This window comes from Lithobates pipiens, unplaced genomic scaffold (genome assembly GCF_037356315.1).
Source record: "Lithobates pipiens isolate NorthernLeopardFrog02 unplaced genomic scaffold, aLitPip1_a1.2 Scaffold_8, whole genome shotgun sequence".
Lineage (NCBI taxonomy): Eukaryota > Metazoa > Chordata > Amphibia > Anura > Ranidae > Lithobates > Lithobates pipiens.
Genome location: NW_027507903.1, coordinates 271,512,477 through 271,527,057, shown reverse-complemented (window position 1 = coordinate 271,527,057; position 14,581 = coordinate 271,512,477). Strand labels below are relative to the sequence as shown.

The 14,581-nt window shown below is 46.0% G+C and overlaps 25 non-coding genes across 25 annotated transcripts; all 25 read left to right on the top strand.

The window, feature by feature from the left end:
* Positions 1 to 180: 180 nt before the first annotated feature.
* On the top strand, positions 181 to 253 carry TRNAV-CAC (transfer RNA valine (anticodon CAC)). The gene has a single exon. It is a non-coding gene; the product is annotated as a tRNA-Val (tRNA).
* A 1,736-nt stretch (positions 254 to 1,989) lies between these two features.
* Positions 1,990 to 2,062, top strand: TRNAV-CAC (transfer RNA valine (anticodon CAC)). The gene has a single exon. It is a non-coding gene; the product is annotated as a tRNA-Val (tRNA).
* Positions 2,063 to 2,617: 555 nt separating this feature from the next.
* On the top strand, positions 2,618 to 2,690 carry TRNAV-AAC (transfer RNA valine (anticodon AAC)). The gene has a single exon. It is a non-coding gene; the product is annotated as a tRNA-Val (tRNA).
* Positions 2,691 to 3,691: 1,001 nt separating this feature from the next.
* Positions 3,692 to 3,764, top strand: TRNAV-CAC (transfer RNA valine (anticodon CAC)). The gene has a single exon. It is a non-coding gene; the product is annotated as a tRNA-Val (tRNA).
* A 112-nt stretch (positions 3,765 to 3,876) lies between these two features.
* TRNAV-CAC (transfer RNA valine (anticodon CAC)) lies at positions 3,877 to 3,949 on the top strand. The gene has a single exon. It is a non-coding gene; the product is annotated as a tRNA-Val (tRNA).
* Positions 3,950 to 4,689: 740 nt separating this feature from the next.
* On the top strand, positions 4,690 to 4,762 carry TRNAV-CAC (transfer RNA valine (anticodon CAC)). Its single transcript has one exon. It is a non-coding gene; the product is annotated as a tRNA-Val (tRNA).
* A 1,736-nt stretch (positions 4,763 to 6,498) lies between these two features.
* TRNAV-CAC (transfer RNA valine (anticodon CAC)) lies at positions 6,499 to 6,571 on the top strand. The gene has a single exon. It is a non-coding gene; the product is annotated as a tRNA-Val (tRNA).
* A 555-nt stretch (positions 6,572 to 7,126) lies between these two features.
* Positions 7,127 to 7,199, top strand: TRNAV-AAC (transfer RNA valine (anticodon AAC)). Its single transcript has one exon. It is a non-coding gene; the product is annotated as a tRNA-Val (tRNA).
* Positions 7,200 to 7,310: 111 nt separating this feature from the next.
* On the top strand, positions 7,311 to 7,383 carry TRNAV-CAC (transfer RNA valine (anticodon CAC)). Its single transcript has one exon. It is a non-coding gene; the product is annotated as a tRNA-Val (tRNA).
* A 111-nt stretch (positions 7,384 to 7,494) lies between these two features.
* Positions 7,495 to 7,567, top strand: TRNAV-CAC (transfer RNA valine (anticodon CAC)). Its single transcript has one exon. It is a non-coding gene; the product is annotated as a tRNA-Val (tRNA).
* Positions 7,568 to 8,934: 1,367 nt separating this feature from the next.
* Positions 8,935 to 9,007, top strand: TRNAV-AAC (transfer RNA valine (anticodon AAC)). Its single transcript has one exon. It is a non-coding gene; the product is annotated as a tRNA-Val (tRNA).
* Positions 9,008 to 9,118: 111 nt separating this feature from the next.
* TRNAV-CAC (transfer RNA valine (anticodon CAC)) lies at positions 9,119 to 9,191 on the top strand. Its single transcript has one exon. It is a non-coding gene; the product is annotated as a tRNA-Val (tRNA).
* A 111-nt stretch (positions 9,192 to 9,302) lies between these two features.
* TRNAV-CAC (transfer RNA valine (anticodon CAC)) lies at positions 9,303 to 9,375 on the top strand. The gene has a single exon. It is a non-coding gene; the product is annotated as a tRNA-Val (tRNA).
* Positions 9,376 to 9,930: 555 nt separating this feature from the next.
* TRNAV-AAC (transfer RNA valine (anticodon AAC)) lies at positions 9,931 to 10,003 on the top strand. The gene has a single exon. It is a non-coding gene; the product is annotated as a tRNA-Val (tRNA).
* Positions 10,004 to 10,114: 111 nt separating this feature from the next.
* TRNAV-CAC (transfer RNA valine (anticodon CAC)) lies at positions 10,115 to 10,187 on the top strand. Its single transcript has one exon. It is a non-coding gene; the product is annotated as a tRNA-Val (tRNA).
* Positions 10,188 to 10,298: 111 nt separating this feature from the next.
* TRNAV-CAC (transfer RNA valine (anticodon CAC)) lies at positions 10,299 to 10,371 on the top strand. The gene has a single exon. It is a non-coding gene; the product is annotated as a tRNA-Val (tRNA).
* A 555-nt stretch (positions 10,372 to 10,926) lies between these two features.
* On the top strand, positions 10,927 to 10,999 carry TRNAV-AAC (transfer RNA valine (anticodon AAC)). Its single transcript has one exon. It is a non-coding gene; the product is annotated as a tRNA-Val (tRNA).
* Positions 11,000 to 11,738: 739 nt separating this feature from the next.
* Positions 11,739 to 11,811, top strand: TRNAV-AAC (transfer RNA valine (anticodon AAC)). Its single transcript has one exon. It is a non-coding gene; the product is annotated as a tRNA-Val (tRNA).
* Positions 11,812 to 11,922: 111 nt separating this feature from the next.
* Positions 11,923 to 11,995, top strand: TRNAV-CAC (transfer RNA valine (anticodon CAC)). Its single transcript has one exon. It is a non-coding gene; the product is annotated as a tRNA-Val (tRNA).
* Positions 11,996 to 12,106: 111 nt separating this feature from the next.
* TRNAV-CAC (transfer RNA valine (anticodon CAC)) lies at positions 12,107 to 12,179 on the top strand. The gene has a single exon. It is a non-coding gene; the product is annotated as a tRNA-Val (tRNA).
* Positions 12,180 to 12,734: 555 nt separating this feature from the next.
* On the top strand, positions 12,735 to 12,807 carry TRNAV-AAC (transfer RNA valine (anticodon AAC)). Its single transcript has one exon. It is a non-coding gene; the product is annotated as a tRNA-Val (tRNA).
* A 111-nt stretch (positions 12,808 to 12,918) lies between these two features.
* On the top strand, positions 12,919 to 12,991 carry TRNAV-CAC (transfer RNA valine (anticodon CAC)). Its single transcript has one exon. It is a non-coding gene; the product is annotated as a tRNA-Val (tRNA).
* Positions 12,992 to 13,102: 111 nt separating this feature from the next.
* Positions 13,103 to 13,175, top strand: TRNAV-CAC (transfer RNA valine (anticodon CAC)). Its single transcript has one exon. It is a non-coding gene; the product is annotated as a tRNA-Val (tRNA).
* A 555-nt stretch (positions 13,176 to 13,730) lies between these two features.
* Positions 13,731 to 13,803, top strand: TRNAV-AAC (transfer RNA valine (anticodon AAC)). The gene has a single exon. It is a non-coding gene; the product is annotated as a tRNA-Val (tRNA).
* Positions 13,804 to 14,099: 296 nt separating this feature from the next.
* Positions 14,100 to 14,172, top strand: TRNAV-CAC (transfer RNA valine (anticodon CAC)). The gene has a single exon. It is a non-coding gene; the product is annotated as a tRNA-Val (tRNA).
* Positions 14,173 to 14,581: the final 409 nt, after the last annotated feature.

Genomic DNA, 14,581 nt, shown 5'->3' with positions numbered 1-14,581 from the left:
CTGTAGTGTAGTGGTTATCACGTTCGCCTAACACGCAAAAGTTTCCCGGTTCGAAACTGGGCAGAAACAATTTGAGCGCGCTAGTGCTTTTTGTCAATGTCGCTTTCAGCAGCTCTTTTCACCGATCTTACTTTAGGGTAGACTTTCGGTTTGCAAGGCTCAAACAAACAGCATGAATGGGTTTCTGTAGTGTAGTGGTTATCACGTTCGCCTCACACGCGAAAGGTCCCCGGTTCGAAACCGGGCAGAAACAGTGCTTACCTTTAACTTTTTCACAGTCTGGCAAACTCAAAGCTCTTGCCATGCCTTGCCCCTCTGGCAGCCGTAAGCCAAATCTGCCAATACAAAGCACAGTTTAGGTGCAACAGCTTCAATGTGAGCTCTTTTTCTTCACTGTTTATGAGCTGACCATCGCTGTAAGTGTTTGGTGTTTAGGCAAACTTGTTTTCTGGACCCAAAGGCAATTGGAATGTGGACTTTGGTTCTCCTGCTTAGTCAGCTGAGCTAGAAAACCTGACGACCATTGGCGTATGTTTTCAGCTGACCTGGTGAGAAAAGTGTGTGGAAAAGCTAGAGGTGATATCCATGACTCAGTGTATCTTGCCAGTACTGGCTGTTTTGAGGATGTTATTTGTATCAAGTTAGGCATCCGAGATGGGCTTTCTTCCTTCTTTGCTTCATTACCAAAGAGTATCATTTGCAAGGACGGTAAACTGAACTCAGGTTATCAACCAACCAGAAGCAAATAATAGCTAATACGGTGACCCCAACCTCCGAGCAACCAACCCGAAAAGTGCTGTCGTGATAGGTTTCTGTAGTGTAGTTGTTATCACGTTCGCCTAACACGCGAAAGGTCCCCGGTTCGGAACCGGGCAGAAACAATTTGAGCGCGCTAGTGCTTTTTGTCAATGTCGCTTTCAGCAGCTCTTTTCACCGATCTTACTTAAGGGTAGACTTTTGGTTTGCAAGGCTCAAAAAAAACAGCATGAATGGGTTTCTGTAGTGTAGTGGTTATCACATTCGCCTCACACGCGAAAGATCCCCGGTTCGAAACCGGGCAGAAACAATTTAAGCGCGCTAGTGCTTTTTGTCAATGTCACTTTCAGCAGCTCTTTTCACCGATCTTACTTTAGGGTAGACTTTCGGTCTGCAAGGCTCAAAAACACAGCATGAATGGGTTTCTGTAGTGTAGTGGTTATCACGTTCGCCTCACACGCGAAAGGTCCCCGGTTCGAAACCGCGCAGGAACAGTGCTTACCTTTAACTTTTTCACAGTCTGGCAAACTCAAAGCTCTTGCCATGCCTTGCCCCTCTGGCAGCCGTAAGCCAAATCTGCCAATACAAAGCACAGTTTAGGTGCAACACCTTCAATGTGAGCTCTTTTTCTTCACTGTTTATGAGCTGACCATCGCTGTAAGTGTTTGGTGTTTAGGCAAACTTGTTTTCTGGACCCAAAGGCAATTGGAATGTGGACTTTGGTTCTCCTGCTTAGTCAGCTGAGCTGGAAAACCTGACGACCATTGGCGTATGTTTTCAGCTGACCTGGTGAGAAAAGTGTGTGGAAAAGCTAGAGGTGATATCCATGACTCAGTGTATCTTGCCAGTACTGGCTGTTTTGAGGATGTTATTTGTATCAAGTTAGGCATCCGAGATGGGCTTTCTTCCTTCTTTGCTTCATTACCAAAGAGTATCATTTGCAAGGACGGTAAACTGAACTCAGGTTATCAACCAACCAGAAGCAAATAATAGCTAATACGGTGACCCCAACCTCCGAGCAACCAACCCGAAAAGTGCTGTTGTGATAGGTTTCTGTAGTGTAGTGGTTATCACGTTCGCCTAACACGCAAAAGTTTCCCGGTTCGAAACTGGGCAGAAACAATTTGAGCGCGCTAGTGCTTTTTGTCAATGTCGCTTTCAGCAGCTCTTTTCACCGATCTTACTTTAGGGTAGACTTTCGGTTTGCAAGGCTCAAAAAAACAGCATGAATGGGTTTCTGTAGTGTAGTGGTTATCACGTTCGCCTCACACGCGAAAGGTCCCCGGTTCGAAACCGGGCAGAAACAGTGCTTACCTTTAACTTTTTCACAGTCTGGCAAACTCAAAGCTCTTGCCATGCCTTGCCCCTCTGGCAGCCGTAAGCCAAATCTGCCAATACAAAGCACAGTTTAGGTGCAACAGCTTCAATGTGAGCTCTTTTTCTTCACTGTTTATGAGCTGACCATCGCTGTAAGTGTTTGGTGTTTAGGCAAACTTGTTTTCTGGACCCAAAGGCAATTGGAATGTGGACTTTGGTTCTCCTGCTTAGTCAGCTGAGCTGGAAAACCTGACGACCATTGGCGTATGTTTTCAGCTGACCTGGTGAGAAAAGTGTGTGGAAAAGCTAGAGGTGATATCCATGACTCAGTGTATCTTGCCAGTACTGGCTGTTTTGAGGATGTTATTTGTATCAAGTTAGGCATCCGAGATGGGCTTTCTTCCTTCTTTGCTTCATTACCAAAGAGTATCATTTGCAAGGACGGTAAACTGAACTCAGGTTATCAACCAACCAGAAGCAAATAATAGCTAATACGGTGACCCCAACCTCCGAGCAACCAACCCGAAAAGTGCTGTTGTTATAGGTTTCTGTAGTGTAGTGGTTATCACGTTCGCCTAACACGCGAAAGGTCCCCGGTTCGAAACCGGGCAGAAACAATTTGAGCGCGCTAGTGCTTTTTGTCAATGTCGCTTTCAGCAGCTCTTTTCACCGATCTTACTTTAGGGTAGACTTTCGGTTTGCAAGGCTCAAAAAAAACAGCATGAATGGGTTTCTGTAGTGTAGTGGTTATCACGATCGCCTCTTACGCGAAAGGTCCCCGGTTCGAAACCGGGCATCATGAATGGGTTTCTGTAGTGTAGTGGTTATCATGTTCGCCTCACACGCGAAAGGTCCCCGGTTCGAAACCGGGCAGAAACAGTGCTTACCTTTAACTTTTTCACAGTCTGGCAAACTCAAAGCTCTTGCCATGCCTTGCCCCTCTGGCAGCCGTAAGCCAAATCTGCCAATACAAAGCACAGTTTAGGTGCAACACCTTCAATGTGAGCTCTTTTTCTTCACTGTTTATGAGCTGACCATCGCTGTAAGTGTTTGGTGTTTAGGCAAACTTGTTTTCTGGACCCAAAGACAATTGGAATGTGGACTTTGGTTCTCCTGCTTAGTCAGCTGAGCTGGAAAACCTGACGACCATTGGCGTATGTTTTCAGCTGACCTGGTGAGAAAAGTGTGTGGAAAAGCTAGAGGTGATATCCATGACTCAGTGTATCTTGCCAGTACTGGCTGTTTTGAGGATGTTATTTGTATCAAGTTAGGCATCCGAGATGGGCTTTCTTCCTTCTTTGCTTCATTACCAAAGAGTATCATTTGCAAGGACGGTAAACTGAACTCAGGTTATCAACCAACCAGAAGCAAATAATAGCTAATACGGTGACCCCAACCTCCGAGCAACCAACCCGAAAAGTGCTGTCGTGATAGGTTTCTGTAGTGTAGTGGTTATCACGTTCGCCTAACACGCGAAAGGTCCCCGGTTCGAAACCAGGCAGAAACAATTTGAGCGCGCTAGTGCTTTTTGTCAATGTCGCTTTCAGCAGCTCTTTTCACCGATCTTACTTTAGGGTAGACTTTCGGTTTGCAAGGCTCAAAAAAACAGCATGAATGGGTTTCTGTAGTGTAGTGGTTATCACGTTCGCCTCACACGCGAAAGGTCCCCGGTTCGAAACCGGGCAGAAACAATTTGAGCGCGCTAGTGCTTTTTGTCAATTTCGCTTTCAGCAGCTCTTTTCACCGATCTTACTTTAGGGTAGACTTTCGGTTTGCAAGGCTCAAAAAAAACAGCATGAATGGGTTTCTGTAGTGTAGTGGTTATCACGTTCGCCTCACACGCGAAAGGTCCCCGGTTCGAAACCGGGCAGAAACAGTGCTTACCTTTAACTTTTTCACAGTCTGGCAAACTCAAAGCTCTTGCCATGCCTTGCCCCTCTGGCAGCCGTAAGCCAAATCTGCCAATACAAAGCACAGTTTAGGTGCAACACCTTCAATGTGAGCTCTTTTTCTTCACTGTTTATGAGCTGACCATCGTTGTAAGTGTTTGGTGTTTAGGCAAACTTGTTTTCTGGACCCAAAGGCAATTGGAATGTGGACTTTGGTTCTCCTGCTTAGTCAGCTGAGCTGGAAAACCTTGACGACCATTGGCGTATGTTTTCAGCTGACCTGGTGAGAAAAGTGTGTGGAAAAGCTAGAGGTGATATCCATGACTCAGTGTATCTTGCCAGTACTGGCTGTTTTGAGGATGTTATTTGTATCAAGTTAGGCATCCGAGATGGGCTTTCTTCCTTCTTTGCTTCATTACCAAAGAGTATCATTTGCAAGGACGGTAAACTGAACTCAGGTTATCAACCAACCAGAAGCAAATAATAGCTAATACGGTGACCCCAACCTCCGAGCAACCAACCCGAAAAGTGCTGTCGTGATAGGTTTCTGTAGTGTAGTGGTTATCACGTTCGCCTAACACGCAAAAGTTTCCCGGTTCGAAACTGGGCAGAAACAATTTGAGCGCGCTAGTGCTTTTTGTCAATGTCGCTTTCAGCAGCTCTTTTCACCGATCTTACTTTAGGGTAGACTTTCGGTTTGCAAGGCTCAAACAAACAGCATGAATGGGTTTCTGTAGTGTAGTGGTTATCACGTTCGCCTCACACGCGAAAGGTCCCCGGTTCGAAACCGGGCAGAAACAGTGCTTACCTTTAACTTTTTCACAGTCTGGCAAACTCAAAGCTCTTGCCATGCCTTGCCCCTCTGGCAGCCGTAAGCCAAATCTGCCAATACAAAGCACAGTTTAGGTGCAACAGCTTCAATGTGAGCTCTTTTTCTTCACTGTTTATGAGCTGACCATCGCTGTAAGTGTTTGGTGTTTAGGCAAACTTGTTTTCTGGACCCAAAGGCAATTGGAATGTGGACTTTGGTTCTCCTGCTTAGTCAGCTGAGCTAGAAAACCTGACGACCATTGGCGTATGTTTTCAGCTGACCTGGTGAGAAAAGTGTGTGGAAAAGCTAGAGGTGATATCCATGACTCAGTGTATCTTGCCAGTACTGGCTGTTTTGAGGATGTTATTTGTATCAAGTTAGGCATCCGAGATGGGCTTTCTTCCTTCTTTGCTTCATTACCAAAGAGTATCATTTGCAAGGACGGTAAACTGAACTCAGGTTATCAACCAACCAGAAGCAAATAATAGCTAATACGGTGACCCCAACCTCCGAGCAACCAACCCGAAAAGTGCTGTCGTGATAGGTTTCTGTAGTGTAGTTGTTATCACGTTCGCCTAACACGCGAAAGGTCCCCGGTTCGGAACCGGGCAGAAACAATTTGAGCGCGCTAGTGCTTTTTGTCAATGTCGCTTTCAGCAGCTCTTTTCACCGATCTTACTTAAGGGTAGACTTTCGGTTTGCAAGGCTCAAAAAAAACAGCATGAATGGGTTTCTGTAGTGTAGTGGTTATCACATTCGCCTCACACGCGAAAGATCCCCGGTTCGAAACCGGGCAGAAACAATTTAAGCGCGCTAGTGCTTTTTGTCAATGTCACTTTCAGCAGCTCTTTTCACCGATCTTACTTTAGGGTAGACTTTCGGTCTGCAAGGCTCAAAAACACAGCATGAATGGGTTTCTGTAGTGTAGTGGTTATCACGTTCGCCTCACACGCGAAAGGTCCCCGGTTCGAAACCGCGCAGGAACAGTGCTTACCTTTAACTTTTTCACAGTCTGGCAAACTCAAAGCTCTTGCCATGCCTTGCCCCTCTGGCAGCCGTAAGCCAAATCTGCCAATACAAAGCACAGTTTAGGTGCAACACCTTCAATGTGAGCTCTTTTTCTTCACTGTTTATGAGCTGACCATCGCTGTAAGTGTTTGGTGTTTAGGCAAACTTGTTTTCTGGACCCAAAGGCAATTGGAATGTGGACTTTGGTTCTCCTGCTTAGTCAGCTGAGCTGGAAAACCTGACGACCATTGGCGTATGTTTTCAGCTGACCTGGTGAGAAAAGTGTGTGGAAAAGCTAGAGGTGATATCCATGACTCAGTGTATCTTGCCAGTACTGGCTGTTTTGAGGATGTTATTTGTATCAAGTTAGGCATCCGAGATGGGCTTTCTTCCTTCTTTGCTTCATTACCAAAGAGTATCATTTGCAAGGACGGTAAACTGAACTCAGGTTATCAACCAACCAGAAGCAAATAATAGCTAATACGGTGACCCCAACCTCCGAGCAACCAACCCGAAAAGTGCTGTTGTGATAGGTTTCTGTAGTGTAGTGGTTATCACGTTCGCCTAACACGCAAAAGTTTCCCGGTTCGAAACTGGGCAGAAACAATTTGAGCGCGCTAGTGCTTTTTGTCAATGTCGCTTTCAGCAGCTCTTTTCACCGATCTTACTTTAGGGTAGACTTTCGGTTTGCAAGGCTCAAAAAAACAGCATGAATGGGTTTCTGTAGTGTAGTGGTTATCACGTTCGCCTCACACGCGAAAGGTCCCCGGTTCGAAACCGGGCAGAAACAGTGCTTACCTTTAACTTTTTCACAGTCTGGCAAACTCAAAGCTCTTGCCATGCCTTGCCCCTCTGGCAGCCGTAAGCCAAATCTGCCAATACAAAGCACAGTTTAGGTGCAACAGCTTCAATGTGAGCTCTTTTTCTTCACTGTTTATGAGCTGACCATCGCTGTAAGTGTTTGGTGTTTAGGCAAACTTGTTTTCTGGACCCAAAGGCAATTGGAATGTGGACTTTGGTTCTCCTGCTTAGTCAGCTGAGCTGGAAAACCTGACGACCATTGGCGTATGTTTTCAGCTGACCTGGTGAGAAAAGTGTGTGGAAAAGCTAGAGGTGATATCCATGACTCAGTGTATCTTGCCAGTACTGGCTGTTTTGAGGATGTTATTTGTATCAAGTTAGGCATCCGAGATGGGCTTTCTTCCTTCTTTGCTTCATTACCAAAGAGTATCATTTGCAAGGACGGTAAACTGAACTCAGGTTATCAACCAACCAGAAGCAAATAATAGCTAATACGGTGACCCCAACCTCCGAGCAACCAACCCGAAAAGTGCTGTCGTGATAGGTTTCTGTAGTGTAGTGGTTATCACGTTCGCCTAACACGCGAAAGGTCCCCGGTTCGAAACCGGGCAGAAACAATTTGAGCGCGCTAGTGCTTTTTATCAATGTCGCTTTCAGCAGCTCTTTTCACCGATCTTACTTTAGGGTAGACTTTCGGTTTGCAAGGCTCAAAAAAACAGCATGAATGGGTTTCTGTAGTGTAGTGGTTATCACGTTCGCCTCACACGCGAAAGGTCCCCGGTTCGAAACCGGGCAGAAACAATTTGAGCGCGCTAGTGCTTTTTGTCAATGTCGCTTTCAGCAGCTCTTTTCACCGATCTTACTTTAGGGTAGACTTTCGGTCTGCAAGTCTCAAAAAAACAGCATGAATGGGTTTCTGTAGTGTAGTGGTTATCACGTTCGCCTCACACGCGAAAGGTCCCCGGTTCGAAACCGGGCAGAAACAGTGCTTACCTTTAACTTTTTCACAGTCTGGCAAACTCAAAGCTCTTGCCATGCCTTGCCCCTCTGGCAGCCGTAAGCCAAATCTGCCAATACAAAGCACAGTTTAGGTGCAACACCTTCAATGTGAGCTCTTTTTCTTCACTGTTTATGAGCTGACCATCGCTGTAAGTGTTTGGTGTTTAGGCAAACTTGTTTTCTGGACCCAAAGGCAATTGGAATGTGGACTTTGGTTCTCCTGCTTAGTCAGCTGAGCTGGAAAACCTGACGACCATTGGCGTATGTTTTCAGCTGACCTGGTGAGAAAAGTGTGTGGAAAAGCTAGAGGTGATATCCATGACTCAGTGTATCTTGCCAGTACTGGCTGTTTTGAGGATGTTATTTGTATCAAGTTAGGCATCCGAGATGGGGTTTCTTCCTTCTTTGCTTCATTACCAAAGAGTATCATTTGCAAGGACGGTAAACTGAACTCAGGTTATCAACCAACCAGAAGCAAATAATAGCTAATACGGTGACCCCAACCTCCGAGCAACCAACCCGAAAAGTGCTGTCGTGATAGGTTTCTGTAGTGTAGTGGTTATCACGTTCGCCTAACACGCGAAAGGTCCCCGGTTCGCAACCGGGCAGAAACAATTTGAGCGCGCTAGTGCTTTTTGTCAATGTCGCTTTCAGCAGCTCTTTTCACCGATCTTACTTTAGGGTAGACTTTCGGTTTGCAAGGCTCAAAAAAACAGCATGAATGGGTTTCTGTAGTGTAGTGGTTATCACGTTTGCCTCACACGCGAAAGGTCCCCGGTTCGAAACCGGGCAGAAACAGTGCTTACCTTTAACTTTTTCACAGTCTGGCAAACTCAAAGCTCTTGCCATGCCTTGCCCCTCTGGCAGCCGTAAGCCAAATCTGCCAATATAAAGCACAGTTTAGGTGCAACACCTTCAATGTGAGCTCTTTTTCTTCACTGTTTATGAGCTGACCATCCCTGTAAGTGTTTGGTGTTTAGGCAAACTTGTTTTCTGGACCCAAAGGCAATTGGAATGTGGACTTTGGTTCTCCTGCTTAGTCAGCTGAGCTGGAAAACCTGACGACCATTGGCGTATGTTTTCAGCTGACCTGGTGAGAAAAGTGTGTGGAAAAGCTAGAGGTGATATCCATGACTCAGTGTATCTTGCCAGTACTGGCTGTTTTGAGGATGTTATTTGTATCAAGTTAGGCATCCGAGATGGGCTTTCTTCCTTCTTTGCTTCATTACCAAAGAGTATCATTTGCAAGGACGGTAAACTGAACTCAGGTTATCAACCAACCAGAAGCAAATAATAGCTAATACGGTGACCCCAACCTCCGAGCAACCAACCCGAAAAGTGCTGTCGTGATAGGTTTCTGTAGTGTAGTGGTTATCACGTTCGCCTAACACGCGAAAGGTCCCCGGTTCGAAACCGGGCAGAAACAATTTGAGCGCGCTAGTGCTTTTTATCAATGTCGCTTTCAGCAGCTCTTTTCACCGATCTTACTTTAGGGTAGACTTTCGGTTTGCAAGGCTCAAAAAAACAGCATGAATGGGTTTCTGTAGTGTAGTGGTTATCACGTTCGCCTCACACGCGAAAGGTCCCCGGTTCGAAACCGGGCAGAAACAATTTGAGCGCGCTAGTGCTTTTTGTCAATGTCGCTTTCAGCAGCTCTTTTCACCGATCTTACTTTAGGGTAGACTTTCGGTCTGCAAGTCTCAAAAAAACAGCATGAATGGGTTTCTGTAGTGTAGTGGTTATCACGTTCGCCTCACACGCGAAAGGTCCCCGGTTCGAAACCGGGCAGAAACAGTGCTTACCTTTAACTTTTTCACAGTCTGGCAAACTCAAAGCTCTTGCCATGCCTTGCCCCTCTGGCAGCCGTAAGCCAAATCTGCCAATACAAAGCACAGTTTAGGTGCAACACCTTCAATGTGAGCTCTTTTTCTTCACTGTTTATGAGCTGACCATCGCTGTAAGTGTTTGGTGTTTAGGCAAACTTGTTTTCTGGACCCAAAGGCAATTGGAATGTGGACTTTGGTTCTCCTGCTTAGTCAGCTGAGCTGGAAAACCTGACGACCATTGGCGTATGTTTTCAGCTGACCTGGTGAGAAAAGTGTGTGGAAAAGCTAGAGGTGATATCCATGACTCAGTGTATCTTGCCAGTACTGGCTGTTTTGAGGATGTTATTTGTATCAAGTTAGGCATCCGAGATGGGCTTTCTTCCTTCTTTGCTTCATTACCAAAGAGTATCATTTGCAAGGACGGTAAACTGAACTCAGGTTATCAACCAACCAGAAGCAAATAATAGCTAATACGGTGACCCCAACCTCCGAGCAACCAACCCGAAAAGTGCTGTCGTGATAGGTTTCTGTAGTGTAGTGGTTATCACGTTCGCCTAACACGCGAAAGGTCCCCGGTTCGAAACCGGGCAGAAACAATTTGAGCGCGCTAGTGCTTTTTATCAATGTCGCTTTCAGCAGCTCTTTTCACCGATCTTACTTTAGGGTAGACTTTCGGTTTGCAAGGCTCAAAAAAACAGCATGAATGGGTTTCTGTAGTGTAGTGGTTATCACGTTCGCCTCACACGCGAAAGGTCCCCGGTTCGAAACCGGGCAGAAACAATTTGAGCGCGCTAGTGCTTTTTGTCAATGTCGCTTTCAGCAGCTCTTTTCACCGATCTTACTTTAGGGTAGACTTTCGGTCTGCAAGTCTCAAAAAAACAGCATGAATGGGTTTCTGTAGTGTAGTGGTTATCACGTTCGCCTCACACGCGAAAGGTCCCCGGTTCGAAACCGGGCAGAAACAGTGCTTACCTTTAACTTTTTCACAGTCTGGCAAACTCAAAGCTCTTGCCATGCCTTGCCCCTCTGGCAGCCGTAAGCCAAATCTGCCAATACAAAGCACAGTTTAGGTGCAACACCTTCAATGTGAGCTCTTTTTCTTCACTGTTTATGAGCTGACCATCGCTGTAAGTGTTTGGTGTTTAGGCAAACTTGTTTTCTGGACGCAAAGGCAATTGGAATGTGGACTTTGGTTCTCCTGCTTAGTCAGCTGAGCTGGAAAACCTGACGACCATTGGCGTATGTTTTCAGCTGACCTGGTGAGAAAAGTGTGTGGAAAAGCTAGAGGTGATATCCATGACTCAGTGTATCTTGCCAGTACTGGCTGTTTTGAGGATGTTATTTGTATCAAGTTAGGCATCCGAGATGGGGTTTCTTCCTTCTTTGCTTCATTACCAAAGAGTATCATTTGCAAGGACGGTAAACTGAACTCAGGTTATCAACCAACCAGAAGCAAATAATAGCTAATACGGTGACCCCAACCTCCGAGCAACCAACCCGAAAAGTGCTGTCGTGATAGGTTTCTGTAGTGTAGTGGTTATCACGTTCGCCTAACACGCGAAAGGTCCCCGGTTCGAAACCGGGCAGAAACAATTTGAGCGCGCTAGTGCTTTTTGTCAATGTCGCTTTCAGCAGCTCTTTTCACCGATCTTACTTTAGGGTAGACTTTCGGTTTGCAAGGCTCAAAAAAACAGCATGAATGGGTTTCTGTAGTGTAGTGGTTATCACGTTTGCCTCACACGCGAAAGGTCCCCGGTTCGAAACCGGGCAGAAACAGTGCTTACCTTTAACTTTTTCACAGTCTGGCAAACTCAAAGCTCTTGCCATGCCTTGCCCCTCTGGCAGCCGTAAGCCAAATCTGCCAATATAAAGCACAGTTTAGGTGCAACACCTTCAATGTGAGCTCTTTTTCTTCACTGTTTATGAGCTGACCATCCCTGTAAGTGTTTGGTGTTTAGGCAAACTTGTTTTCTGGACCCAAAGGCAATTGGAATGTGGACTTTGGTTCTCCTGCTTAGTCAGCTGAGCTGGAAAACCTGACGACCATTGGCGTATGTTTTCAGCTGACCTGGTGAGAAAAGTGTGTGGAAAAGCTAGAGGTGATATCCATGACTCAGTGTATCTTGCCAGTACTGGCTGTTTTGAGGATGTTATTTGTATCAAGTTAGGCATCCGAGATGGGCTTTCTTCCTTCTTTGCTTCATTACCAAAGAGTATCATTTGCAAGGACGGTAAACTGAACTCAGGTTATCAACCAACCAGAAGCAAATAATAGCTAATACGGTGACCCCAACCTCCGAGCAACCAACCCGAAAAGTGCTGTCGTGATAGGTTTCTGTAGTGTAGTGGTTATCACGTTCGCCTAACACGCGAAAGGTCCCCGGTTCGAAACCGGGCAGAAACAATTTGAGCGCGCTAGTGCTTTTTATCAATGTCGCTTTCAGCAGCTCTTTTCACCGATCTTACTTTAGGGTAGACTTTCGGTTTGCAAGGCTCAAAAAAACAGCATGAATGGGTTTCTGTAGTGTAGTGGTTATCACGTTCGCCTCACACGCGAAAGGTCCCCGGTTCGAAACCGGGCAGAAACAATTTGAGCGCGCTAGTGCTTTTTGTCAATGTCGCTTTCAGCAGCTCTTTTCACCGATCTTACTTTAGGGTAGACTTTCGGTCTGCAAGTCTCAAAAAAACAGCATGAATGGGTTTCTGTAGTGTAGTGGTTATCACGTTCGCCTCACACGCGAAAGGTCCCCGGTTCGAAACCGGGCAGAAACAGTGCTTACCTTTAACTTTTTCACAGTCTGGCAAACTCAAAGCTCTTGCCATGCCTTGCCCCTCTGGCAGCCGTAAGCCAAATCTGCCAATACAAAGCACAGTTTAGGTGCAACACCTTCAATGTGAGCTCTTTTTCTTCACTGTTTATGAGCTGACCATCGCTGTAAGTGTTTGGTGTTTAGGCAAACTTGTTTTCTGGACCCAAAGGCAATTGGAATGTGGACTTTGGTTCTCCTGCTTAGTCAGCTGAGCTGGAAAACCTGACGACCATTGGCGTATGTTTTCAGCTGACCTGGTGAGAAAAGTGTGTGGAAAAGCTAGAGGTGATATCCATGACTCAGTGTATCTTGCCAGTACTGGCTGTTTTGAGGATGTTATTTGTATCAAGTTAGGCATCCGAGATGGGCTTTCTTCCTTCTTTGCTTCATTACCAAAGAGTATCATTTGCAAGGACGGTAAACTGAACTCAGGTTATCAACCAACCAGAAGCAAATAATAGCTAATACGGTGACCCCAACCTCCGAGCAACCAACCCGAAAAGTGCTGTCGTGATAGGTTTCTGTAGTGTAGTGGTTATCACGTTCGCCTAACACGCGAAAGGTCCCCGGTTCGAAACCGGGCAGAAACAATTTGAGCGCGCTAGTGCTTTTTATCAATGTCGCTTTCAGCAGCTCTTTTCACCGATCTTACTTTAGGGTAGACTTTCGGTTTGCAAGGCTCAAAAAAACAGCATGAATGGGTTTCTGTAGTGTAGTGGTTATCACGTTCGCCTCACACGCGAAAGGTCCCCGGTTCGAAACCGGGCAGAAACAATTTGAGCGCGCTAGTGCTTTTTGTCAATGTCGCTTTCAGCAGCTCTTTTCACCGATCTTACTTTAGGGTAGACTTTCGGTCTGCAAGTCTCAAAAAAACAGCATGAATGGGTTTCTGTAGTGTAGTGGTTATCACGTTCGCCTCACACGCGAAAGGTCCCCGGTTCGAAACCGGGCAGAAACAGTGCTTACCTTTAACTTTTTCACAGTCTGGCAAACTCAAAGCTCTTGCCATGCCTTGCCCCTCTGGCAGCCGTAAGCCAAATCTGCCAATACAAAGCACAGTTTAGGTGCAACACCTTCAATGTGAGCTCTTTTTCTTCACTGTTTATGAGCTGACCATCGCTGTAAGTGTTTGGTGTTTAGGCAAACTTGTTTTCTGGACGCAAAGGCAATTGGAATGTGGACTTTGGTTCTCCTGCTTAGTCAGCTGAGCTGGAAAACCTGACGACCATTGGCGTATGTTTTCAGCTGACCTGGTGAGAAAAGTGTGTGGAAAAGCTAGAGGTGATATCCATGACTCAGTGTATCTTGCCAGTACTGGCTGTTTTGAGGATGTTATTTGTATCAAGTTAGGCATCCGAGATGGGGTTTCTTCCTTCTTTGCTTCATTACCAAAGAGTATCATTTGCAAGGACGGTAAACTGAACTCAGGTTATCAACCAACCAGAAGCAAATAATAGCTAATACGGTGACCCCAACCTCCGAGCAACCAACCCGAAAAGTGCTGTCGTGATAGGTTTCTGTAGTGTAGTGGTTATCACGTTCGCCTAACACGCGAAAGGTCCCCGGTTCGAAACCGGGCAGAAACAATTTGAGCGCGCTAGTGCTTTTTGTCAATGTCGCTTTCAGCAGCTCTTTTCACCGATCTTACTTTAGGGTAGACTTTCGGTTTGCAAGGCTCAAAAAAACAGCATGAATGGGTTTCTGTAGTGTAGTGGTTATCACATTCGCCTCACACGCGAAAGGTCCCCGGTTCGAAACCGGGCAGAAACAATTTGAGCGCGCTAGTGCTTTTTGTCAATTTCGCTTTCAGCAGCTCTTTTCACCGATCTTACTTTAGGGTAGACTTTCGGTTTGCAAGGCTCAAAAAAAACAGCATGAATGGGTTTCTGTAGTGTAGTGGTTATCACGTTCGCCTCACACGCGAAAGGTCCCCGGTTCGAAACCGGGCAGAAACAGTGCTTACCTTTAACTTTTTCACAGTCTGGCAAACTCAAAGCTCTTGCCATGCCTTGCCCCTCTGGCAGCCGTAAGCCAAATCTGCCAATACAAAGCACAGTTTAGGTGCAACACCTTCAATGTGAGCTCTTTTTCTTCACTGTTTATGAGCTGACCATCGTTGTAAGTGTTTGGTGTTTAGGCAAACTTGTTTTCTGGACCCAAAGGCAATTGGAATGTGGACTTTGGTTCTCCTGCTTAGTCAGCTGAGCTGGAAAACCTTGACGACCATTGGCGTATGTTTTCAGCTGACCTGGTGAGAAAAGTGTGTGGAAAAGCTAGAGGTGATATCCATGACTCAGTGTATCTTGCCAGTACTGGCTGTTTTGAGGATGTTATTTGTATCAAGTTAGGCATCCGAGATGGGCT